General features: G+C 42.5%; 1 protein-coding gene across 1 annotated transcript in view; it reads left to right on the plus strand.

Annotated features, from left to right (window-relative positions):
* Window positions 1-11,612: 11,612 nt before the first annotated feature.
* KEL (Kell metallo-endopeptidase (Kell blood group)) overlaps window positions 11,613-26,665 on the plus strand; it is a 168,570-nt gene continuing 153,517 nt past the window's right edge. Inside the window, exon 1 of the mRNA XM_089917290.1 lies at window positions 11,613-12,479. The gene's annotated coding sequence lies outside the window, so the exon portion shown is untranslated. The remainder of the gene's footprint in view (window positions 12,480-26,665) is intronic.

Genomic DNA, 26,665 nt, shown 5'->3' on the forward strand with positions numbered 1-26,665 from the left:
TTGTAACTGTTTGAATCTGCGCTTTGGAACTCAAGGAAAGGTCTAGGAGTCTAAAACCTTTTTCTACAAACAAGAAACAGGAGACATGGAAAGGTTTTTGTACCCGGTGGGACCCCACAGGGTCCTGCTCGCTTTCAATCCCGTAGTGATATTTTGGGCAGGTTGCATCTTTCCTAGTCTTTTTTGGTTATTACTGCTCAATCCAAGTTAGTGTCATATTTGGTTTAAACCTTACCTTCTCCCTTTGTCCCAAGCACAGTTTGAGCTGAGACCCATCTGCTTGGGTTGGATGGGAAGGGGGTAGGCTCTGAGACACTGGTCTCTCCTTCCTCTTCCTCCAGGGTGCTGGTGTGGAGAGGGGGGCCGGAGGATGTCTCATTATTTTACTGGCTGCTGTGGTAAATGTACTGTCTTGCGGGTACTGCTTCCCCTACACCATCTGGCCATGGTGCCTCTGGGGGCCAGGCATCCCTGTACTGGCTATCTCCTGAGGAGCACAAGTGAGTTCCTTGAGAGGGCTTTGTGGCACTGTCCAGCATGCTGCCCATGACTCATGTCACCCTCCTTTTCTTTCCCTCCCCTCACCTTTTTAAAAGTATGACCGAGGTGGAGGGTTGCTGTTGGGATCCTGGCTGGTGACAGTAGGGCTGGCATGTCCCCATTTTGGTAGACTTGCAGGGTAAGTACGTAACCTTAGTTCTTGGCTGCTTTCTTTAATCTGTCCTGCTTAACCCTGTCTACATACCAGAATTGCCTGAATTACCTGAAGGGCTTAAAAAAAAAATCCACACCCAGGTCTCCCACCCTCAAAAATTCTGAGCCATTGTTCTGGAGAAAAGCTAAGCATTGGCATCTCCAAAGCTCCCCATTGCAAGTCTAATTTGGAGCAGGGGGTGGTTGAGAATGACTACAGGTAAAGGGTACTTTCCTGTGTGGTTTATAGTGTGGGCTCTAGGGTCAATTCTGGGGCAACAGGAACCAAGCCACCCAACATCTTTGTGGAAGTGACTGACTGACTTCCTGGAGGAAACTAAGAGGACAGTTCTCCCACCAGGTAGAGAGATACCAGATCCAGAGGTTGAAAATTATAATATTTTTAAAAACTGAGATTTGAGCTTGTGCAAATCACTTCTACTACATAGTGTTAGGAAAGCAAAGATATTTCTCATATCTCTGTGAAAAGGAGGAAAAAGAAGATAAGCCTAGAGGGTCAAATGTTCTTTATAAACTGAAAACCATTCCTATGTGCTTATTTGGCAAAGGATATGGGGACAAAAAAATATTGCTTGGATTTTAGTAAACAAAGAGTGTTGCCTGCCATTACAGTAAACAATGAATTATGCCCACCATCAAGCCGTCAGTCACTGTTGCCACCCCACTGTGTGCCCCGAGAGGAGATTCAGGATGGTGAAAAAAACTATCTGGCCCTAGATATTTAAGATGTTTATCAAAGGAATAATTTCAATGGACCCAGACTTTTGCATCTTCCCATATGTAGAAAAGCACTAAAATCATTAACCTGACATGTCTGATTTTTTGTGATTAGCAGTAATCTTTTGATGTGCAGCTACATGTTTTTTTGTTTTTTGTTTTTCCCCAACAAAAACTATATATCCTGGCTCTTCCCTTACCTCTTTGGAACAGTTCCTCAGAGCTATATGAGAGGCTGTCTCCCAGTCCATAGTCCTCAGTAATGTCCCTGAATAAAACATAACTCTTTAGGTTGTACCTTTTGTTTTTTCTTAGTTGACAAATGTAATAAGAAAACAGCCTAGATGCCCTATGAAATAAACCACTGTAAGAACAAAGACCAGGGATGTGGAAGAGATGTGATCAAAGCCTAATGCGCTGCCAAGAGAACTGAAGTGTCAGCAAGGTTTGTGCTGGTTGTTCATAAAATAAGCAGTTATGTATTTAAGGGAAAAATATGCCTGGGACATCAAAGCCTTCACAGACCGCAAGTTGTAACAGAGTATCTTTTGAATGTAGCGGAAATTGTGTGTCCTGAAAAGACGGAAGCCCGGGCAAATGTAAGCATAACTGGAAATGCTGTTGTTCAATGTCCTGGAAATATGGCTAGGAAACGAAAAGATAAATTGTGTGAAAAGTTTTAAACATTGTGACGTTTGCTATTACAGCTGATGAGGTTACATATTTAGTAGTATTTAGATGTAATAATTAGCTCTATTTATTCACTCTGGGTTTGAGGTTTTTTTTTAAATTAATTAATTAAAAAATTTTTATTTTTGGCTGCGTTGGGTCTTTGTTGCTGCACGCGGACTTTCTCTAGTTGCGGTGTCCCCTGCATTGGCAGGCGGATTCTTAACCACTGCGCCACCAGGGAAGCCCCAAGGGTTTGAGAATTTTTTTTTTTTTTTGCGGTACGCGGGCCTCTCACTGTTGTGGCCTCTCCCGTTGCGGAGCACAGGCTCCGGACGCGCAGGCTCAGCGGCCGTGGCTCACGGGCCCAGCCTCTCCGCGGCATGTGGGATCTTCCCGGACCGGGGCACGAACCCGTGTCCCCTGCATCGGCAGGCGGACTCTCAACCACTGCGCCACCAGGGAAGCCCTGAGAATTTTTATGATTGAAAATATTTTGGACAGCATGCCCATGACAGGCACAATACAAGGAAGTGAGTAAGAAATTCATTTTTGTAACAGAGGAAACTTTCAAACAATTTTATGTAGATGATGTTCCTGGGATAGATGTTGCTCATATTGGACTTGCCATTAAATGTAAGTTTCATGTCGTAAGTTACATGAGGACACAGCTTTTACATCTACTCATTTGCATTATTCAGCAGAAATTGCTTTCTGCTGGAAGTTAAAAATGGAATACATCACAGACACAGAGCTCACCACCTGTAAGCTGGATCTCCTCCTAGGGTTTGGACCACAGAGTGTTCCAGGTGCTGTTTGATGAATTGGACACGTAACACAGCAGTCTCCTCACGGCACGTAGGTTGAGAGGCTTAGTCATGGCTGAAGCTAAGGAGTATTATTGAACTGTTGAAACAAACTCATTCACATCATCTGAGGAAAAAGAAAAATCTTTGCTTATGTCAAGTAGCAAAGATTGTTGTCACATACTTGGCCCTTTGGGTTGACAGACACTTTGAATATTTCCTACAAAGCCACCCACAGTAGTTATACAGCATTATGGAGACAGTTATCTGGTACAGTGTTACCTGGTCCTCTTTTCTGGGCTAGAATTAGTTTCTCGAACTGTAATTGATGGCCTGAATTCCGTGATGGATACACTGACAACTGACTTTCCCAAGTGGTTTATTGATCTCAAACTCTGAAAATAACCTCCCACTGCTCTGTGCTCCTTTTTCAATTCTTACCTATAATGTGGAAGATGATCCATGGTGTCATACAGGATGGAAGATTTAGTACAGTGACACTAGAAAGTCAAACTCCTGCAAATACCTTAGCAATTGTGCAGAGATTTTTTGAAAATCTTTGAAAATGCCTACGTTTTTCAACAGCTCTTTTCCAATATCAAACATCACTTCTAGTCAAGACTACCTGTTAAGGCTGAATTCTGAGTTCATATCAAACTTAAAACAAGATTTAGCAATGAAATATTGCTGCCAAAGAAAAAGTTGCAGATTTCTGGTTCCAAAATAAATGTCAACAAATTGTGAAAGAAAATATTAGAAGTAAAATATTCCAATTTTTATCTTGGTTTTTATTTATTTATTTATGGCTGTGTTGCGTCTTCGTTGCTGTGTGCAGGCTTTCTCTAGTTGCGGCGAGCAGGGGCCACCCTTTGTTGAGGTGCGCAGCCTTCTTCATTGTGGTGGCTTCTCTTGTTGCGGAGCACGGGCTCTAAGCCCATGGGCTTCAGTAGTTGTGGCATGTCGGATCAGTAGTTGTGGCTCGCGGGCTCAGTAGTTGTGGTGCACGGGCTTAGTTGCTCTGCGGCATGTGGGATCTTCCCCAGCCAGGGCTCGAACCGGTGTCCCCTGCCTTGGCAGGCAGATTCTTAACCACTGTGCCACCAGGGAAACCCTTTTATCTTGATTTTTTTTTTCAATTTTGAATTTGAGATACAATTGTCAGTATCACACATGCACATATTATTTGGTTTGGTTGCAGCCATTGTTCAGAAAAATACAGTTTGATTATTTTCCTGGCACTTGGTTTGTTTTTCTTACCCGGAAAATAGACCTTTATGTTCCTGGCTTCTGTAGTCCCTGGAGTTTTCAATGATCTCTTCAATTCACCTCTTGTGCAGGCAATGAATTATGTGGCTCTAAAGCTTAGCTAACAGTTTTCGCCATAAGATGAAGTCAATGAATCCTTCTTGGAAAATCAAGCAATTACTTAATTCTTCCACTAGTGGGCGGGCACGCTCTTTCTTTCTAAATAGGAGCCTCAGGAAAGACTTTTTTTAACATCTTTGTTGGAGTATAATTGCTTTACAATGGTGTGTTAGTTTCTGCTTTATAACAAAGTGAATCAGTTATACATATACATATGTTCCCATATCTCTTCCCTCTCGCGTCTCCCTCCCTCCCACCCTCCCTATCCCACCCCTCTAGGTCACAAACCACCAAGCTGATCTCCCTGTGCTATGTGGCTTCTTCCCACTAGCTACCTATTTGACGTTTGGTAGTGTATATATGTCCATGCCACTCTCTCACTTCATCCCAGCTTACCCTTCCCCCTCCGCATATCCTCAAGTCCATTCTCTAGTAGGTCTGTGTCTTTATTCCCGTCTTGCCCCCAGGTTCTTCATGACCTTTTTTTTTTTTTTCCCTTAGATTCCATATGTTAGCGTATGGTATTTGTTTTTCTCTTTCTGACTTACTTCACTCTGTATGACTCTATAGATGGAGAGATATACCATGTTCTTGGATTGGAAGAATCAACATTGTGAAAATGACTCTACTACCCAAAGCAATCTACAGATTCAATGCAATCCCTATCAAACTACCAATGGCATTTTTCACAGAACTAGAACAAAAAATTTCACAATTTGTGTGGAAACACAAAAGACCCTGAATAGCCAAAGCAATCTTGAGAACGAAAAATGGAGCTGGAGGAATCAGGCTCCTGTACTTCAGACTATACTACAAAGCTACAGTAATCAAGACAGTATGGTACTGGCACAAAAACAGAAAGATAGATCAATGGAACAGGATAGAAAGCCCAGAGATAAACCCACGCACATATGGACACCTTATCTTTGATAAAGGAGGCAAGAATATACAGTGGAGAAAAGACAGCCTTTTCAATAAGTGGTGCTGGGAAAACTGGACAGGTACATGTAAAAGTATGAAATTAGAACACTCCCTAACACCATACACAAAAATAAACTCAAAATGGATTAAAGACCTAAATGTAAGGCCAGACACTATAAAACTCTTAGAGGAAAACATAGGCAGAACACTCTATGACACAAATCACAGCAAGATCCTTTTTGACCCACCTCCTAGAGAAATGGAAATAAAACCAAAAATAAACAAATGGGACCTAATGAAACTTAAAAGCTTTTGCACAGCAAAGGAAACCATAAACAAGACCAAAAGACAACCCTCAGAATGGGAGAAAATATTTCCAAATGAAGAAACTGACAAAGGATTAATCTCCAAAATTTACAAGCAGCTCAATATCAAAAAAACAAACAACCCAATCCAAAAATGGGCAGAAGACCTAAATAGACATTTCTCCAAAGAAGATACTCAGGAAAGTCTTTGAGAACCTTTTCTATTTTAGGCGGTTGGCTAAGAGTTTTATCTACTCACTTTTAGGGAGAGCTCTGAATCTTTATACTCATGGTCAGAAATACTTCAGAAAGCTTTTATAAGAAAATTCATATTGTCTCTCCTTTTTTTTTTTAAATATGAGATTTTGTTGTTGTTGTGGTTTTTTTTGTTCTGTTTTGGCTACATCGTGCAGCATCATGCGGGGTCTTAGTTCCCAGACCAGGGATCAAACCTGTGTCACCTGCAATGGAAGCATGGAGTCTTAACCACTGGACCACCAGAAAAGTCCCTATATTGTCTCTTAATAGTGTATCTTTTAATTAACATGTTGGTTAATATTTATTTTTGAAAGACATGTTGCAAATAAAAACTATATTCCTTAAATAGACTAACTTTAGGTGACTACAGAGCCTGTATCTAAAGAATTCAAAACATCAGAATACTAGAATACCAGTAAACACTGTGCTTGACCTGAGAGCTGGTTTAGTACATCGAGTTCACCATTTAGAGGTGAGTAGACATTGTTAGGCGATGAGGACATTGTTGAATATTAAGTACTGCATCTTGGATAGTCCCTTTACACTTGCCTTTGGATTTCTACTGAAGTTCTCTGCAGACTCTCTCTTTATCAGTGTGTAGTTACTTGCCTAATTACTTTCTTCACACCCAGTCCAGGAAGTGGTAATGAAATCTCATTTAGGCCCATCACACAACAATCTTTTTTTGCCCTAAGTTAAATGATTTCTTGCACTCAGGAAGTGTAGATACATACAATGGCCATTTTTTTTCTAAAAAAAGTGGAGTTTCCTTTATTCATTCATTCAACAAATATTTATTAATTGCTGACTATATCCCAGACGTTGGATATAAACAGTAAGTGAGACAACTTTGTCTTTGTGAAACTTAGTTTAGTTTGTGTGTGTTGGTGGGGGGAGAAAATATGGGGGGAGAGGAGTGAGGGAGTTTGAGAAGGGCAGATGATATAATTTCAGATGGTGATAAGCACCATAAAGAAAATAAAGAATTGATTTTCAACAAGGGTGCCGAAACTGCTTAATGGGGGGAGAATAGTCTTTTCAAAAATGATGGAACAACTGAAGATCCTCATGCAAAAGAATGAAGTTAGATTTCTATCTCATACTATGTACAAAAATTAACTCAAAATCGGTCAAAGACTTAAATGTAAGAGCTAAAATTATTGAATTCTTACAGGAAAATATAAGTGTAAATGTTTGTGATCTTGGATTACACAAAGGTTTACTAGATATGACATATAAAGTGCAAGCAATGAAAGAAAATTTTCGAATATTGGAGTGTCAAAATTTAAAGCTTCATGCTTCAAAGGACACTATCCAGAAAGTGAAAAGACACCCCACATAATGGGAGGAAATACTTGCAAATCATATATATGATGAGTCTAGGACCCAGAATATATAAAGAACTCTTACAGCCTCAGCAATAAAAAGACAGCTCAATTTAAAAACAGGCAAAGGCAAACTATTACATTTAGGATGGATAAACAAGGTCCTACCATATAGCACAGGGAGTTATATCCAGTCTCTTTACCATAATGGTAAAGAATATTAGAAATGAATGTGTAAAGCTGAGTCACTTTGCTGTGCAGCAGAGATTAGCACAACATGGTAAATCAACTGTACTTCAAAAAAGGAAACAGGCAAAGGATTTGAAGATATTTTTTCCAAAGAAAATATACAAGTGGCCAATAAGTACGTGAAAAAGAGCACTCAGCCCTATTAGTCATTAGGGAAATGCAAATCCAAACCACAATGAGCTACCATTTCACATCCATTCGGATGGCAAAAATAAAAGACAATTACAAGTGTTGACAAGGATGTGGAGAAATTGGAACCCTCATACCTTGCTGGTGTGAATGTAAAATGGTGCAACCACTTTGGAAAACAGTTCAGCAGTCCTTCAAAAAGTTAAACATTGAGTTACCATATGATTCAGAAATTATACTCCTAGGTAGGACAAGACAATTGAAAACATATGTCTACACAAAAATTGAATGTGAACGTATGTAACAGCATTATTCATGACAGTGAAGAAGAGAAAACAACCCAAATTGTCTGAGAAATTTTTTAAAATGTGGTATATCCTTTCAAAGAAATATTATTCAACCATGAAAAAGGAATGAAGTAGAGATGTATACTACAACAGGGATAAATCCTGAAAGCATTATGCTAAGTAAAAGAATCCAGAAACAAAAGGCTGATTCCATTCATATGAAATGCCCAGCATAGGCCAATTCATAGAGATAGAAAGTAGATTGGTGATTGACAGGGACTAGGGAGGGGAAATGGGGAATAATTGCTAAAGAAACAGGGTTTCTTACTGGGGTGATGAAAATGTTCCAGAATTAGACAGCAGTGATTTGTTGCACAAATATTGTAAATATACTAAAACCCACTGAATTATACACTTAGAAGAGTGAATTTTATGGCATGCGGTTACATCTCAATTAAAAAAAGAAAGAAGAAGGGTGAGAGGATGGAAAGTGGGCATAGGGTGGTAAGTGGGTTATTTTAAACACTGGTCAGGGAGAGTTTTGATGGAAAGGTCATGTTTGAGTAGAATATTTGTTGAATTCATGAATGACTAGATGAAGCACACAGACCCCGCCATGCTCTCTATACTCTTTTCCTTCGTTTGTATATGTCCTTTCTCTGATACATACAATATTAGAGTGTGTCTCTACCCATTCCAATTCTACAAATTTGTGTGAAAGACACATTCAGGAAATGAAAATCATCGTCATTTCATGGAAATGTTTGCTTACAATGCTTCCCTGCAGAATCAGTTAACAGGAAAATCTCTAAACTCTAACAATGCCTTAATTGTCTTAAGGAAGGTGTGTTAACAGGATGTTAAATGAGGCTCTTGAATGTTTTCTAAACCATTCAAGTGGAATATAATTGGTGATAAGTGGCCACATAATCTGGAGAGAATTCTTAATTCATCTCTGTTGGAGGATGGAGGGAATGAAAAGTGCTCACCAACTGAGAAGTTATCTTTTTTTTTTTAACATCTTTATTGGAGTATAATTGCTTTACAATAGTGTGTTAGTTTCTGCTTTATAACAAATTGAATCAGCTATACATATACATATATCCCTGTATCTGCTCCCCCTTGAGACAGAAAAACAAGGCAGGCAGCTCCATAAAATCAGTGGATCAGTTTCTTTTTTCTTTTTTTTTTCTTTTTGCTCTACGCGGGCTTCTCACTGCTGTGGCCCCTCCCGTTGCTCCGCGGCCATGGCTCACGGGCCCAGCCGCTCCGCGGCATGTGGGATCTTCCCGGACCGCGGCACGAACCCGTGTCCCCTGCATCGGCAGGTGGACCCTCAAGCACTGCGCCACCAGGGACGCCCTGGATCAGTTTCTTATAGGGTGACTTACTCACAGTGTATGACCAGTAGACAACAATCCAGAAGCATTAGAAGCTGCACTCTACAACCCTGAGGGGCCACTGGGACAACTTTATAGTTAACCTATAAGAGGGTATGGGGGTACGTGCTTGGAAAGAAGCAGGATGTGCATTCCTAAGTCAAGGTTTATGAATGGGTAACTAGTCTTTGGGAGTTGGGAACACATCAGCGCAGTTCTTCATTGTTGGGGGACTAACAGAGCATAAAGGCCACTTGGTCTTAATGATTATTAAAAAATGTCTATTAGGGCTTCCCTGGTGGCGCAGTGGTTGAGGGTCCACCTGCCGATGCAGGGGACACGGGTTCGTGCCGCGGTCCGGGAAGATCCCACATGCCGCGGAGCGGCTGGGCCCGTGGGCCATGGCCGCTGAGCCTGCGTGTCTGGAGCCTGTGCTCCACAACGGGAGAGGCCATGGCAGCGAGAGGCCCGTGTACTGCAAAAAAAAAAGAAAAATGTTCTATTAACTACAAAGCCCTTGATGACAGGGAAGTGATATGCCACACAGCCCTGGGTAGGGTCAGCGTAAGGACTGGAGCAACTGTATGGAACCAAAATGGCGTCAGTTATGACAAGAGCCATACAACCTCCCACCTCTAACCTACAAAAGAGAGGATCCTTCAGTAGGGGCTGCATGAATTGGGGATGTTTGGTGAGCCAAGAAGGCTCATTACCCTCCCCTCAGGCACAGGTGGTAGAAGTGAATCAATCTCAAGTTATTTTGAAAGGACCCTCTTGGGGGTGGGCCGTCTGTTGGACAGGAGAGAGATTTCTAAGAAGCCAAAGAGTTCATTGCTTGCTTTAGATCAGGATTTTTCAGCCTTGACACTACTGACGTTTTGGACCTAATAATTGTTGTAGGAGTCTGTCCTGTGCATTGTTGGATGGTCAGCTGTATCTCTGGCCTCCACCCACTAGAAATCACTGCCCCCCTCCCCCTGCACCAGTTAATGTAATTTAAAATGTTTCCAGACTTTATCAAATACCCGCTGGGGGTGGGGGGCAAACATTGCCCCTGGTTGAGAAGCAGTGCTTTCAAGAAAGGTACGTGTTGTGTTGTACCCTGAAGGCCTACAAGGCCTGTACACATGCCCAGCTTTAAGACCGAAGAAAGAGCCCGGAGTCAGCAACAGAGACGTCAGTGGTTTAATGGATGGGGGATCTTACATGTTGGAGGCAAGGTCCTGGAGCCACACCCCACCGTGTGCGGTGGACCGCAGGCCGGACAAGGTGGCAGTCGTCCCTCCAGGGTGGGGGTGGTAGAGGTAGGGGGGTGGCCATGGAGGGGGAGAGATTGCTAGTTAAGGGGGAATTGATGTCAGATTGGCTCATCCGTTACCAGGGAAACTAGCAGAGGGGCAAGGTCAGTCGTGTGAGTAGGTGTAGGTGAAGCAGGCGCTGGTCGAGTAGGGGATGTACAGAGAACAAGAGAACAGCCACCTTGAGCAGCCTGGCCATACAGTACATGCCAAAGATACCCACTGTGGGAGTCTGGAAAGTTCTCCATGAGTCAGCATATTAGTTCCTTATTGCTGCTCTGATAGATTACCAAAAACTTGTGGTTTAAAACAATGCACATTCATGATCTCATAGCTCTGGAGGTCAGAAGTCTAACATGGGTCTCAGGGGGCTAAGATCAGGGTGCTAGCAGGCTTGTGTTTCTTCTGGGAGCTCAAGTGGAGAATTTCTGTCCTTGAACTTTCCAACTCTTTGAGGCTGCCCTCCTTCCTCAGCTCCCAGCTCCCAGTCAGCAATGACATCACCTGACGTCTGCTTCCACCATCACACCTCCTTCTCAGACTCTGACACTCCTGCCTCCCTGTTATAAAGACACTTGGGATTACATTGGGCCCACCTGGATAATCCAGGCCAATCGTTCCCATCTGAAGGTCCTAAACTTCATCACATCCACAAAGTCCCTTGTTCAATGGAAGGTAATGTATTCACAGATTAGAATGTGGACAGCTTTGGGGAAGGTATTTTCTGCCAATGACAGTCAGTATTTGGGCATGGAGTAGCCAGATGGCACCAGCACTAGTTAAGTAATATTCCGTGCTTTCTGCAGTCCTCCCTTGGTATCTGCAGGTGATTGTTTTCAGGATCCTCGCACACCTGCCTGCCCCACGCCCCCAGGATATCTTCAGATTCCCAAGTCCTTATACAGAATGGCAGAGTAAAACAACGTAAATACTTTGTAAATAGTTCCCTGGTGCCCAGCAAATTCAAGTTTTAGTTTTTGGAAGTTTCTGGAAATTTTTTCCCCGAATATTTTCCACCTGTAGCACCTGTAGTTGCTTGAATCTGCGGATAAGGAACCTGGGGATACCGAGGGCTGACTCAACTTCCTTCTTCCCTGGCTCCTCCCAGGAATGGGAGGTGCCTGAGCTAGTGGGAAACGAGGTTGATGAAGAGATCTCACCCAGCTCTTCCCCCGTCCGTGGGGCGGAGCGGCTGTGTAGCTCAGGCCTAGCTGGAGGGAGGACGGACTTTAAATTATGTGGAAGATAATGGTTTTGATTACAATAGAACTGATTTTTTTTTGTTTTTAACTGAAGGTTATGCTGTTTTAATTCCTGACTTGTCTGGAAAGCCACGGGCTCTACCTGGAAGGTTGCTCGAGGCTGGAAAAAGAACTTTTAGGCTGTAAAACCAAAGGCAATGATGGGGTGAGAGAAAATCGCTTTTCAGGGTCCCTTGCTGACTCCGGCTCGTTGAATCAACCTGCTACAAGATGATTTTGGGGGAGAGGGGATTTCAAAATTCTATTGATTCACCCCATGAACTAAAAAGAACCTCTTCCTAGAAGGGGAGAGGCGGCTGAGTGCGGAGCTGTCTGCAGCCGGAGGCCGAGCAGTGGGGAGGCCTCCGGAAGCCCGTGGTTTTCCCTATTTTCTCAGGAACACCGGATGATTTTTCTCTTACGTAGAAATTTGTGGGAGGAAGTAGAGGAAGGAGAGAAGAGAAAAGAGTGGGAAAAGGCTGGAAGGACCCGGACTGAATTACTGGCACTCACATAGGGGAAAAGATGTAGACGGTCTTTCCAGTCTGTGCTGGCAGGAAAAGCCAGGGCATATGGCTCCACAGGAAGGGGCGCAGCTCACACCTCTGCAGCTCCGAATCCAACCAACATGCTTCCCAACGTGTAAATGTATGGCTGCCCAAACCCAGAAACCATCGCCAGAAAACTTCCGTGGGCTTCTTGAGGACACCAAGGAGATAGCGAAACCCCAGTTTGTCCCCTTGTGGCTGGACAAGCCTGCTTCCTTCACTCCTGGGACCTGCAACACAGTGGACCAAGCCATAGACAAAGACAACTGTGAGTGGCGATCATTATTAAAACCAAAGTTACCTATTGTTTTTTATTATATGGGGTGTGTTTATATATAATTATAATGACTATTTGAAGCATTCAAAAATGACAGCTATATTCTATTCACAGTTCTTTCTGAAAGAGAGAGGTAATGATTTGGGGTGAGATGGCTTTGTTTTGCTTGTTGTTGTTTTGGAGATTATGGAGCCCCAAACATGGATGCAGGTTTCATGCGTGAAATGAGGTGCTGGTTTGTTTGAACGGAGTGGAGTAGTCACGATGGAGTGCAGCAGGCAATGAGGATAACGCAATAAGATAAACAAATGTTGTGTGCCTTCCACATCAGTATAGGGCCTGGGGAAATGCGAAGCAGGAGAAGTGGGCCCGGCCCTCGTCAGAGCTCCAGGTCCAGAGAGAAGAAACACGCTCAAAAGTGATGTGGGGAGAGGCAGGGAGCAGTTAAGCAGAATTCACCTTTCTTTAGGTTCTAAATAGGAATGAACTTTGTTTTTCTTTAAATCAGTTTTTGTTTTTTAATGTATTTATTTTTTATTTCTGGTTGCGTTGGGTCTTCGTTGCTGCGCGCGGGCTTTCTCTAGTTGCGGTGAGCGGGGGCTACTCTTCGTTGCAGTGTCCGGGCTGCTCACTGCGGTGGCTTCTCTTGTTGTGGAGCACGGGCTCTAGGTGCGCGGGCTTCAGCAGTTGTGGCACGTGGGCTCAATAGTTGTGGCTTGCGGGCTTAGTTGCTCCACGGCATGTGGCATTTTCCCGGACCAGGGCTCAAACCCATGGTCCCTGCCTTGGCAGGCGGATTCTTAACCACTGTGCCACCTGGGAAGCCCAGGAATGAACTTTTAAAGCTTTACTCCAGGTGCTTGGCAGGTATTGGAGGTAGGACGTTTTTTATGTATCTACCCCTGTGGGCATATGCTGCTTTCATGCCCACAATTCTACCCAGGATGGGCAATGAAAAAAAACCTGGATTTTTTCTTTCTCCTCAGGTGGGTGGGCAGAAATATCCAGCCGGAGCTGGATTCTGTCTCTCTGCATGTATTTCTAGCTGTCTACCTGGGAACAGGTGCTTCTTACTTTTAAATTGCACGTTGTAAAGTCTCATTTTCTAAATTAAGGAGATTGTGCCTGGCCACACGTTAGGATCTTGGTAAGTAATTTGTTGAAGGAAGGAGAGTAGGGAGGAAAGAGGGAGGGAAGGAAGGAAGGAAGAAGGCAAGAAATAAGACTTGCCTTAGGTGTGTGCTGGGTGTGTTATCACACGACTTTGCTTCAGGAGGTGGCCCAGGAGATGATGGAAGAGCTAAGCTCTGGGAAGCGCACTCCAAGGCTTAGGGCTGTGACTAGAGGAAACAGGGGCGTTACTCTGGTGCCAGATTTTCAAGGTTTGTGGTGGGAGGAGTAGAACTGTCCTTATTCTGTGACTACGGGTAAGAAATGTTACCGTGAAGGTGGGATGAGTTACCAGTGAGCTCGGGGACCCTTGTAACTCGATTCTCCCTGAAGAGCTGCTTAATTGCCTTTCTCTCGGTGCAGAAATCAGTAAAACCCAAGCAGCCCTGTGCTTTCTTCATTTACTGCCCTGCTTTAAGATCACTCTCTTCTCTCCCTGGAGCCTCATTCTCCCCCATCTGTCTGGGTGTTTGATGCTGTTAGCCCTGTGCTCTGCACTTGTGGTTTTTGTTTCTTTAAATGGGGCGGTGGGTTGTTATCTACATTCTGTGGTCGCAGCGGAGATGGCTGTTGCTCTGGCCTCACACACACCTTTTGTGCTGTACTGTGACCTCCAAAATTTGTCTGTTCCAAGGTGGCTGGAACTTGGCTGGGTGTAAACAAGCTGTTGCGAATATTAAATGTGAAGAGTCCAGGTGTATGTAGAGTGGGTGTTCGTCAGTATTTGTGCATTTGGGAAATTCTTACACGCTTATTGTTTACTCTTTGCCTGTCTTTATTCTCAATGCTGTCTTCATTTGTTGTCCAGTCAAGATCCCACGTCTATTATACACGCGATGGAGAGCATTGTTTTCTGTTTTGACAAGTGTAAGCCACTACATTTCTGAACAGGGGTGGCCTGATCTGGGCCATCCCTAAAGGAGGCGATGCTTCCTGCTCTATTTGACTGGGGGTCAGGTAGGGAGTCCAAGTTGGAGCATTGCGAGGTGATTAGAAGAGAAATGAAGGAATAAAGTAAGATATATACCTTTCTTCTCCTTTTCCTTTCCCACATATATTGAGAAATACAAGGGTTCAGCAGAAAATGGGAACTCGAGGAATACTGGAGCAGAGACAGGAATGCTCCACGATTATGGCCTGGAAGTCCCTACATTTACTGCCCCCCTTACAGGTAGGCGGGGCTGTGTCATTTGTTCTGGCCCTGAATGGAAGGAGATTTGTGACATCCTTACCAATGCACAGAAAAGCAAGGGCAGCAGCTCACAAGCTCCCTTCTCTTGCTAAGGTGACCCCTGGGCCTCATTTGAGGTGGTGGAACATTAGCTCCAAGCAGCTTGAATGCCTGAGATGGAGAACAGCTGCACTTGGAGGGCGTGGGCATGTAGAAGGCTTTGAAGGAGCAAGAAATAAATGTTACTGAACCAAAGTTGGGTTCGTTCGCCCACGCGCAGTAAAGCCAATCTACAGACACTGGATTGTGGTGAAGGAAAGTACAGTGTTTGTTGAAGGGCACCAAGCAGGATGGATTTCAGCGAAGTATTTTTAAAGGCAAGGTTTGGGGGGTGGGGTGCATCCCAGGGTATGTGATCAGCTCATGCACAATTCTGATTTGTTGATGGTGAGGTAACAGGGTGGTGTCACAGGGGTTAACAGTATTAATCCTTAGGTGCCAGTAGGTCTGGGGGCTACGTGCTCATGGTCATCAAGTAGTTAATTTCTTCCATTTGGTGGGGGTTTTAGCATCTGTGAAACAACTCAGGAAATGTGCATCAGATACTATTATCTAGGTACTTCAGAGAGGAGCTAAAGCAGAGGATATGGGGGAGGGGTCCGTCCGGAAAGGCCCCATAAAGCCCTACTGCTCTGTTACAAATATGTGTTTTCTTAAGCCACTGAAACTTCAAAATTTTTTCTAATTTTAATTTTTTAAATTACATCAAATGAATTTCATTGATGTAATTTTCCAGTTTAAAAACGTTTATGTAGCACTTTATAATTTATAGAGCATTTTTCCCATAGATATTATTTCCTTTAAAGCCCACAATGCTCTTCAGGTAATTTTTCTTTAACTTTTTTTTTTTTTTTTTTGGCTGTGTTGGGTCTTCATTACTGCTTGTGGGCTTTCTCTAGTTGCAGCGCACGGGCTCTAGGGTGTGCGGGCTCAGTACACGTGGCACACGGGCTTAGTTGCTCCGCGGCATGGGGGATCTTCCCGTACCAGGGAACGAACCCGTCTCCCGTGCATTGGCAGGCGGATTCTTAACCACTGCACTACCAGGGAAGTCCCTCTTTTAACTTTGATTTTGACTTAATTTCAGACTTTCAGGCAAATCGCAAGAAGAGCACAAAGGATTCTTGCATATCCTTCATCCAGATGATCGAAATGTTACGATTACTGCATTACTTGATTCTATTTTTTTAATATAAATTTATTTATTTATTTTTATTTTTGGCTGCGTTGGGTCTTTGTTGCTGCGCGTGGGTAAATGGCGAGCTGGGGCTACTCTTCGTTGAGGTGCCTGGGCTTCTCATTGGGTGGCTTTTCTTGCTGCAGAGCATGGGCTCTAGGCACCTGGGCTTCAGTAGCTGTGGCATGTGGGCTCAGTAGTTGTGGCTCGCAGGCTCAGTAGTTGTGGCTCATGGGCTGTAAAGTGCAGGCTCAGTAGTTGTGGCGCATGGGCTTAGTTGCTCCGTGGCATGCGGGATCTTCCCAGAGCAGGGCTCGAACCCGTGCTCCTGCATTGGCGGGTGGATTCTTAACCACTGCGCCACCAGGGAAGCCCACATTACTAGATTCTTGTCTTTCTCTTTAAATATGTATACAGTTGTCCCTTGGTATCTGCAGGGGATTGATTCCAACCACCCCCCCCATTCCCCTGTGGATACCAAAATCTGAGGATGCTCAGGTCCCTTTTATAAAATGATGTAGTATGTGCATACAACCTTCCACATCCTCCCTTGTATGTTAAATCATGTCTAGATTATTTATAATACCTAAGTAAATGCTTTGTAAATAGTTGATAGTTGCCAGGAGCTGGCAAATTCAAGTTTTGCTTTTTGGAACATTCTGCAATTTTTTTTTCCTTTTTCAATATTTTTGATCTGTTGTTGGTTGAATTCGAGACTGTGGAACCGACGGATACAAAACGCCAACTGTATACATATTACTTTCTTTCTGAACTGTGTGAGAGGAAGCTGCAGATGTGATGCCCCTTCACCCCTAAAGACATCAGTGTGTTCCCTAGAAACAAGGACAGTAGGACCATGGGTTCTGCAGCCTATTCTAGACTAAAACAGACAAATTTTGTGGAATTCCTAAGTGGGGAAGGTTTAGTACAAGTTGAAGCTGCAGACCAGAGGTCACAGTCCATTAGGGAAAGCCAGGTCAGAACTTGGAAGCGTAGAATCTTAAAGAAAACAGGTTTTTAATTTTGTAACTGGTATTTTGATATGATATGGTATTTAGGGGCCAGATAAAGAGTTAATGGGATTCCTACCTTCAGGTGTGTGGATAGAAGTGATTTCAGGAAAATCTGTTTCCTAAGGAAGATAAAACTGGACTTGCTTTTTTTTTTTTTTTAACATCTTTATTGGAGTATGATTGCTTTACAATGGTGTGTTAGTTTCTGCTGTATAACAAAGTGAATCAGCTCTACGTATACATATATCCTCATATCCCCTCCCTCTTGCGGTCTCCCTCCCACCCTCCCTATCCCACCCCTCCGGGCGGTCACAAAGCACGAGCTGATCTCCTTGTGCTATGCGGCTGCTTCCCACTAGCTATCTACCTTACGTTTGGTAGTGTATATATGTCGGTGCTACTCTCTCACTTCATCCCAGCCATCTTGAAGGTCCCCCCTGGACTTTGTTTCTACTTTGTGCCATGGTGGGCTACTATTATCACTGTTTATTGACACGTTTTCAGTAAAATCACTTCGGTCTATTCCAGGCCTGAAAATGTGTCCCTGGCAATGATGACATTCTTTAAAAGGATGTAGTTAATGAAAGTATAGGAAGGTGTTTTGGGGGTGGGTGGGAGGGAGGGAGGGCTAGCAGTTGCAAATGACACCCATTGAACTAAAGGAACATTGTCGATACAGTTCAAAGTCAGGTTAGGGTTAGACACTGAGGAATGTGCTGCCCCCTTCTCTTCCGACAGTGACTTGGGCTCCTTCATCCCAATTTCCAGAGCTGTGTCCTTTTCACTCCTTCTTCCAAATCCACCTCCACGTGAGCTTTCAATCAGTGCCTGGGTTCTGGTTTGAACGAGCCACTGATTTATTTGCAGACATCCGGGACCCGGTGTGCAGATGCAAATGGCAGTTTTCTCAAGAAGTGTTGGTGGCAATCGGATCCTTTTCTGATTTGCATTCTCAAGGCCTGCAGGTTCTCAGAAAACCCCATCTTACAGGCAGTCTGGTGAGGGTTATTTTTAGTCTCAGATGTAAATGCCAGCCCATAATAGTTCTTCACACGGAGGGAGCTTTCACTCGCAAGACAGGATAGTTAGAGACAGAGTTATTATTTAGCAAAAATCTGCCTCCAAAAAGGAGATAGGAGAAAGGACTCTGGGGATACAGAGGGCTTGGGGCTCCAGAGTGAGATACGGGGCGGCACAAATTTAGAAGCCGTCGGCTTTTTGAAGCTCTTATTGAATAGCGAGAACAGAGGGGTTTGCTCAGGGAGAGAGAGAAAAGTGCACCATGGATCTACCTTGGGCTTTGCAAGCATCTGAATTTCTCTTTCAAAGTCAGTCTCATTATAATTCATCCCCATTTCTGATATCCGCAGTGCCTTCTGAGAGTCCGTCTCATCTATTCCCACCGCTTCTCAGCCTCTTGTCCTTTGCCCCTCACTGGTCCTGAGCCCTGCCTGGAGACAACTTTGCTCCAGTTTCTAGTCCAGCGATTGGAATTGGTTTCTGCGCAGATGTATGCCCTGCGAGGAATTTTTGAAATCCCAGATGAGATAAGATAGGGATGAATTTCTAAATTTGCAAATCGAATGTGTGAAGAAGCAGCTTACATTTTAAAGTAATTGGTTTAGTATTCGAGTAACCCCCCCACCCCCCAGCCACCTGGTGGGTGAAAACATAATTCTGGGAAAACTCACTCACTGCGTTACACTCATCCCACTCAAGATAGTCTCTCGTGCTTTGCGCCTGTCTGCTAGTTAAAGGTAGAAGGTGGCCTCCAAGCCAAATAACTATCCAGTCACCAGCCCGTCTTTCCCATCTGCAGAGTTACTACCTGTAACCCTCTTTCCTCTCGCTGCGACCCCTGTGTCCAGTATGTCACCTTCTCTTCTCTCTTAAGCTGCCCCTTCTCTTGCTCATTCTCCTGGCACTAGTAGCTCCATCTGTGTGTTCAGCTAGGTTTGTTGTACAGAATCCCATTACTTGATGGCTGGAAGAGTGTCTCCATGGTGAGATAGGCGCAAGACTTCAGGGAATCGGCCACCATGCCTTCTTATATACTTGGCGGGCAAGTTAGAGTCGGCTGGGATGGCCTGCGTTCTACTTTTATCTTTTCTCTGTTTGTTCTCAGCTCCTATGAAAAAAATTCCCAAGGTAATGGTGAGGGACATGCACATTGCTGGGTAGAGTACATGCTAAGAGGTCCCATATGGATGTTTTTCTTTATTTTAAGGAAAACAACACTTAACTAACAACTTACTGATAAAACTTCTCATCTCTAGCCCAACAATCAGCTTTCATGAATTTAAGCTTTCTGGAAATTTTCTATGAAACTACTGAGAAAAGGGAATTGGGAGCTGCCACTGTTTCACCAACTTAAAGGATTGATAAACTTTCCAAAGAGAGGAGTCACAAAATGGAATTAACAGGGCTTCCCTGGCGCAGTGGTTAAGAATCCACCTGCCAATGCAGGGGACACGGGTTCGAGCCCTGGTCTGGGAAGATCCCACATGCCGCAGGGCAACTAAGCCCCTGTGCCACAACTACAGAGCCTGCACTCTAGAGCCCGCGAGCCACAACTATTGAGCCCGCATGCTACAACTACTGAGCCTGCGCTCTAGAGCCCGTGCTCCGCAACAAGAGAAGCCACTGCAATGAGAAGCCCGCGCACCGCAATGAAGACCCCGCTCACCGCAACTAGAGAAAGCCCACGTGCAGCAACGAAGACCCAAAGCAGCCAAAAATAAATTAATTAATTAATTAAAAAGGAATTAACAGGTCTGTTAACAGGTGAGAAAACAAAACAAAACAAAAAAGAAAACAAAATAAAACAAAAACAAGATCAGCCTGTTATCAATGGAGTTAATGTTCCAGTTCAAAAATTTCTTCAGAAATTTCCTGTAGAAAACGAGTTTGGGGGCATTTTTATGATCCAAAATTAAGATATGGGCCATACAAGATGGTCCATGATAAAACATTGTAGGCATCAAAGATTAAGCTGCTGAAATATGCTTAGAGGTTCTTGCATAATAAAAAAGTTTGTAGAAAGTTTCTGATTTTAAATATTAGACCAAACAGATGCGTTTGCCTCCCCTTTTGAGACTCCATTGGCAGAAAAATCTTAATGATGGAGAGGTGTGGGGATGGCCAACAGCAGACTAGAGAATTCATCCCATTTCTTGGATGTGGACCATCAATGAAAATGTATCATAGGCAAAGTGGAGTAGAGGATGCTCAGAATAGGCACGTGGTTGACCTCTGGGAACGTGCAGAGTTAGCTCATCAGCTTGCCACATCCAGGGCCCTGGATTTAGGGTTCCTAGCTTTGGAGAGTGAGGGTGAGGTATGGTGCAAAACCAGAGGTATCATTAAAATTTTGTGTGCCAGATAGCTGCTTCAGTGATCCCTTCCAACTTTTCCCCACCACTGCACACAGAACCATTGGCAGCCCCCATATGGACAATTCATTTCTAGAGAAATTGAATACATTTCCCAGGAAGAACTAGGGCTTCTAGTGCCGGTGTGTGCACATAGATTAGAGTCCTTCTTATTGTGACATTTTAGATTTCCAGGCTAATGTCAGATTCCTCACTCCCACACCTACAAGAAAAGCCACTTGTCAGAAGCCAGTCCTGGTGAACCGGATGGATGACCCAGTTACAAAGCAGAGCTCTCCATCAACCGTTCTGTTCAGGAGACTGTCTTACTAGGGAATAACACTTTTTATGCAAAACAGCCTTTCATTTTCCCTCATGGATTAGTAATCAAGGATTATCAGAAATAGCAAAATCCATAGCTTGCAAGAGAAAGCCAAGGTAAGCTTTCAGAGTAAATGACCCCTGAAGAAATAAAGATCAAAGGACACTTAAAAATTCAAACTTATATCCTCAGAGAAGACAGAGAAGATATTGTATCCATAAAAGAAGAAAAGGATGCTATTACAAATAAAAACAAGAAGCAGCTTTTAGAAATTAAAAATATGATTTAAAATTACATTCAGTTAATATATGACTTCAGTAAAAATAAGAAGTTAAGGTAATTTCTCTGAATGCAGAGCACGAATCAGTGATAAAAACGAGAACAGAAAGGATAAGAGACACAGATGTTTCATCCAGGACGTCTAGAATCTGACTGAGGAATTTCAGGGAGCAAGATTAGAGAAAATGGAGAGGAAGCAATTATTTTTTAAAAATAGAAGAAAATTTCTGAGTGCTGATGAAAGGCATGGTCTTTTGATTGATAAGCCCTGAATTAGTCTTACATAAGTTTCATCAAATGGAACATTGGAGACTAACTGCCTAAGCCATGATCATTCTCCCCTCTTTCTCATTATAAGTACCCTGCTTTTCTTAAGAGTAAAAGCACACACAATGAAAAATAATTTCTTCTGCAGATTTCCTTGCAGGAGTGTCCATATACCCAGTTTTGCACGTAATGTAGAGGTGATACCTCTGTGTCACAGCCATCCTTGTGGCCATGAACAGGAGGTTCAGAAACATGATAAGTGTGGATTGCATAAGAAGCTAGAAGGATCCAAGCTCTTTAATAACTTCCTGGAGCATTTTGTCCAGCCTCTAGACTTTAAATTACATTAAAAATATTAGGCATGGGCTTCCCTGGTGGCACAGTGGTTGAGAGTCCGCCTGCTGATGCAGGGGACACGGGTTCGTGCCTCGGTCCAGGAAGATCCCACATGCCGCGGAGCGGCTGGGCCCGTGAGCCAGGGCCGCTGAACCTGCGCGTCCGGAGCCTGTGCTCCGTAACGGGAGGGGCCACAACAGTGAGAGGCCCGCATACCGAAAAAAAAAAAAAAATTAGGCATTATATGGTTACTGTAATTACATCCAGATGAAGTGTAATGCTGTGAGCCACTAAGGACAAAAAGAAGATCCTGAAACCTAGAGAAAGAAAATACAAAAACCAACAAAGGACAGAGGTACATGTTGCATTCTGATTCCTGATGAGTAACAATGAATGCTCAAAGATAATGAAATTTCTTCTAAGTACTTAAGGGAAATAATATTAGACCTAGAATTAACCAAACTACCAATCAAGAGTGAGGGCAAGAAACAAACAACAAACAAACCCCAAAACCTTTCCAAACATTCAAGGACTGAGAGAATTTACTTTTTTATGGTAACCTTTCTGAGCAAGTGACTTGAGGATATATTCTAATAAGAAAGGTAGGAAATAATAAAAGAGTAAAATAGTGGCTACCAGGAGACTGGGGGTTGGGGGGATTGAACAGATGTTGTTTAAGGGTACAGACTTATAAGGGGTCGTAAATAAATCCTAGCCATCTAATGTGTAGTATAGTGAACATAGACAACAGTACTGTATCATAATCATTAATCTTGCAAAGAGACTAGAACTTAATGATTCCAACCACTACAAAAGGGATAATTCTGTAACATGATAGAGGTGCTAATTATCACTGCAATAGCAATCATATTACAATATATAAATGTATTAAGTTAACAGCTACATATTCACTTTACACAATATGTCAAATATATTTCAATTAAAAAAAGAGTTAGACATGAGATCTAGGAAACAGTTGATGGATGTAACCGAGACATTCAGTGAAGGAATTTCCAGTGGGACATTCAGTGAAGGAATTTCCAGTAGTGATGAATATGAGTCAGGGTTAGGAGCTATTTGTCAAGAATGGAATAAGAGGATGAAGGGCTTTGAGAAAGCTGCTTCTGGGAAAAAAAAGTGGATTACATCTAACTGATAGTAACATGGTCAAAAATCTGAATTCCTTTGAGGAAATGGTAAAGTATATATACTTATCTTTTTTGGGGGTGTGTATGATCTAAACAACATAAAGGAAGACAATTGAGCAGAATTATAAACCCAAACTAAACTTTGCCTGCTGTTGAGTCAATGATGAAGTGTAAGAAAAATGCATTTGATTTTTATGTTGGAAACAATCTCCTTTTATCTGGGTCTATTGACTGTGTCACTGAACTTAACGGAAAGCTCTTTTTGGTCCTAGGTCCAATAATACTTTTAATAACAACATTAGGAATGCTGCTTGTTGGTTTTCCACATTTAAAATAAATTCATAGATAAAGCATAGAAGACTGAACTATAGTTACAGAACAGCATATTGCAGTGCAAAAGGAGCATGTTGCTTTCAGAAGTTAGAAAGTAGAAAATGGGAGAAGTCATTGGAAGTCAAGGGGAGCTAATATAGTCTTTTTGTATCATGTGGAGTTGATAGCCATTAACTATAATAGTAGAACAAGAAATTGCAACTTAAAATCATTCAATAATTTTGAGGCAATAAGAATAAGGAATACAAGTAGTAATATAACTCTTAAAATTTGGGAGGAGGAGAGGGGGAATTTGAGGGCAATGGAAGTGACGTTTCCGTCCTCATCTTTTACGGTGATGAGTCAATGGGTATTGTTTACAGATGGATAAAGCAATGTATGTATGTGTACATGTATTGGGTACATGCACTTGGACCTATGAAAGTAACCACCCCAAAACTAAAGCCAGAAATCAACAAAAACATAGCTTCTGGGGAGTGGAAATTGAGGTGAGGAGGGAGACTGATGGTTTTCACAAAACACCTTTTCAGCATTTGATTTTTTTTTTTGACCAAATGCTGGTATTACTTTGATAATAATAATTTTAAAAAAGTGAAACAACTTTAATTTCATTTCTGTAATTTTTGGGGGGGAGATTTATAAATGAGGAACATTATTATGTTTTTATAAGTATTGGTAATCTCATTTTAGAAAAGCCATACCTGAGAATTTGAGTTATGAGGCTTTTAATAGCTTTCTAGCAATCAGGCTATTTCACAAGAAAGTAAAACCTCACAATATTACCAGAAAACAGTGACAAACAATCGTGACATGTGACATGTACTTCCCCAGTTATCTAGTACTTGGTTTGGGGAGCTGCTTGATGAAGAATCTAATTGCTTCCATAAATATTTTCTCACAGGTGATGGCTTTTTTTTGGCCATGCTGTGAGGCATGTGGGATCTTAGTTCCCCGGCCAGAGATGGAACCCGTGCCCCCTGCAGTGGAAGCCCGGAGTCTTAACCACTGTACCGCCAGGGAAGTCCCTCACCTATTTCCAGCTGCCCATAGCTATGTTTTGATATTTATTGACTTAATGTCTTCATTAAGACATTAAGAATAATGAGATGGGAAAAGGGGTTGACAAAATTGGCCTACCAGGTTTCTCGGCATCCAGTATGTTATTCAAAATTCATTTGCTAAGGTGAAAAAATACCATGCCATCATTTTGGATATCAAGTACTTAAAAGAAATAACAGAATCTTTAGGAGGGATCAAATCACAAATAAAGATGAGATGTTTCACACCTGAAACAGTCATGTTCCTTCCTGGACAGCTTTCATGGTGTCAACAAAAAGTCGTATTATTTGTTGGTAGCTTTTAAGGACGGTACATGTGAGGAATGCTGTCTAGTGCAGCTAAGTCTTTGGCCCAGTGAGGACTCCACCCAAGGTGTCCATGTTTATCCATTGTCCTATAGACTGGTTATGAAATGGGGGAGGGCAGTTCACCCTTTTTTGTCTCAGGACGGTGGCCCTTTCCACTCCAGGTCATGAGCAATGACTCCATCTAAAGTCCAGACCTGCTCTGAATAGATTCAAGTGATCTATAGGATCTCTTCCACGCTTGAGAGTTTCAAGGTCTTTATTGATTTTGCTCTTTGCCTATATTTTTCCCTTCTTACAAGTCCATGGACATTGAAGTTCAGAAAATGGGACCTTTAGGACAAGCTTCTGCTTCTTCCTGATAAGAAAAAGAAATAGTGCTTCTGTTTCAGAAGGAATTTAACCTAATTCTTTGCAGATAGGAAGAGAAGGAGGAATAAGTTTTATTTGGTGAATTTATTATAGATTAAGCTCTGGAGATTGGTGATTCAACATTAGTTGCTACCCTTATATGGCTTTATAAAAAAAATAACGAAATGGCCATCTTGTATCATTCATTTACCATGTATAAATTATCTTAATTATTGTTCTGGACTCCCTTGTGAGATCAGCATTATTATCCCTCTCACTTTTAGATGATGAAGTTAAAATTTGGAAAGTGTAGTTGTTTGCTCAAGGATGAACAGGTTATTCTTACCATTCCTTGCACTTCCCACACTTGTGGTTATTTTGTTGTCATTGTTGCTACTATTGTTGTTAAATAATTCAGTTTTTTAAAAGATTCAACCCAGTTTTCTTCTCTGAGCCTTCTCGTAATTACTGGTTCCTCAGATTTTGTTTTCAGTTGATTTTTAGTCTCTAGTTTTTTACATCTCTTTCTGGCCTTCTCAAGTTGACTGTAGGTAACGTTACCCTTGCTCTAGGGCTGAGTGAAAGAAATTCTTTCGTTAAAAAAGTCAACAGATGGTATGGGGGATGCTCCTTTATCACTAATGTACTAGAACTTAGAGAGGCGGCTTTCTAGGGCTTGTCATACCAATAGTGATGGTAAATTAGAAACAGTTTTTTCGTGTATAGAAAATAAAGGACTCAATTAGAGAGATGTTTTACATTTTAGATTTATACATGTTGACCGAAAAAAATGCACAACCTAAAAGTTGAGAGTTACGTTCTATTCGGCAGACAAAACTGAGGCCTTAAGCTCGGGATGCAGCATCTCAGATAACTCTGAGAGACTGCTCCGAACAGGTAAAGGGGGTGGGGGGAAGCCAGGATATAGGAGTTTTTGTAACAAAGACCAGGTAGTGGGAACATCAAAAGATTACTATCAATTAAAGCAAACCAGATATCTCAAGTTAAGGAATTTAGCACAAGTTAAAGAATTTAGCACTTTTCTATGTATGGGAAGATGCAAGAATCTGGGCTCACTGAAATCATTCCTTTGATATGCACTGCAGCTATTGGGGTCAGTAGCCTGTGCTTTCTCATCCTGGGTTTCCTCAGGGTGCACCGTCAGGGGGTGCCTGCAGTGTCTGATGGTTTGATGGCGGGCATTCTGTTTCGTAGAAATCTCAGTGAACATTCTTCAGTATGAAAAATTTTATTTCTAGTTTAAGAAAAGGAAGGAAATCTAAAAAAAAAACAATTCAACAAAGCAGACTTAAACCACTTTATAAATGTAAGCATAATGAAGAAAGCATAAGAGATCAGAAAACTCAAAAGGGAGGGACGTCAGTAACAAAATTGATTTATACATCTAGCGATAAACAATCCCATTCAAAACGCACAAAATAGGAACTCATTCTAAAACTTCCAAATGGAGGTTCTCAATGCATCTTGGCAAATTAAAGGCTCTGAGCAGAGCTGTGGTGATAAACCTGTTTGCTATGGTTAATACAGCATTTCTTAAATTTATTGGACCAGAGACACATGCCCATATAACCCAAGTTGACACACATTGGGAATACTCCTGGCCTTCTGAGAATGGCCGTCACATATCATATGCTAGTTCTGGATAACTTGAGAAAAAAGTCTTTTTTGCCACTTGTGGCTGAAGCAGACCAAAGATGGGGAAACACACGAGTGGCAGTGGCCTTTATAGTAAGCATTTTTTTTTTTTTTTTTCCCGTACGCGGGCCTCTCACTGTTGTGGCCTTACCCGTTGCG

Source organism: Delphinapterus leucas, chromosome 9 (genome assembly GCF_059928025.1).
Source record: "Delphinapterus leucas isolate spDelLeu-1000000601 "Yukka" chromosome 9, BTC_Dleu_Yukka2, whole genome shotgun sequence".
Classification (NCBI taxonomy): domain Eukaryota; kingdom Metazoa; phylum Chordata; class Mammalia; order Artiodactyla; family Monodontidae; genus Delphinapterus; species Delphinapterus leucas.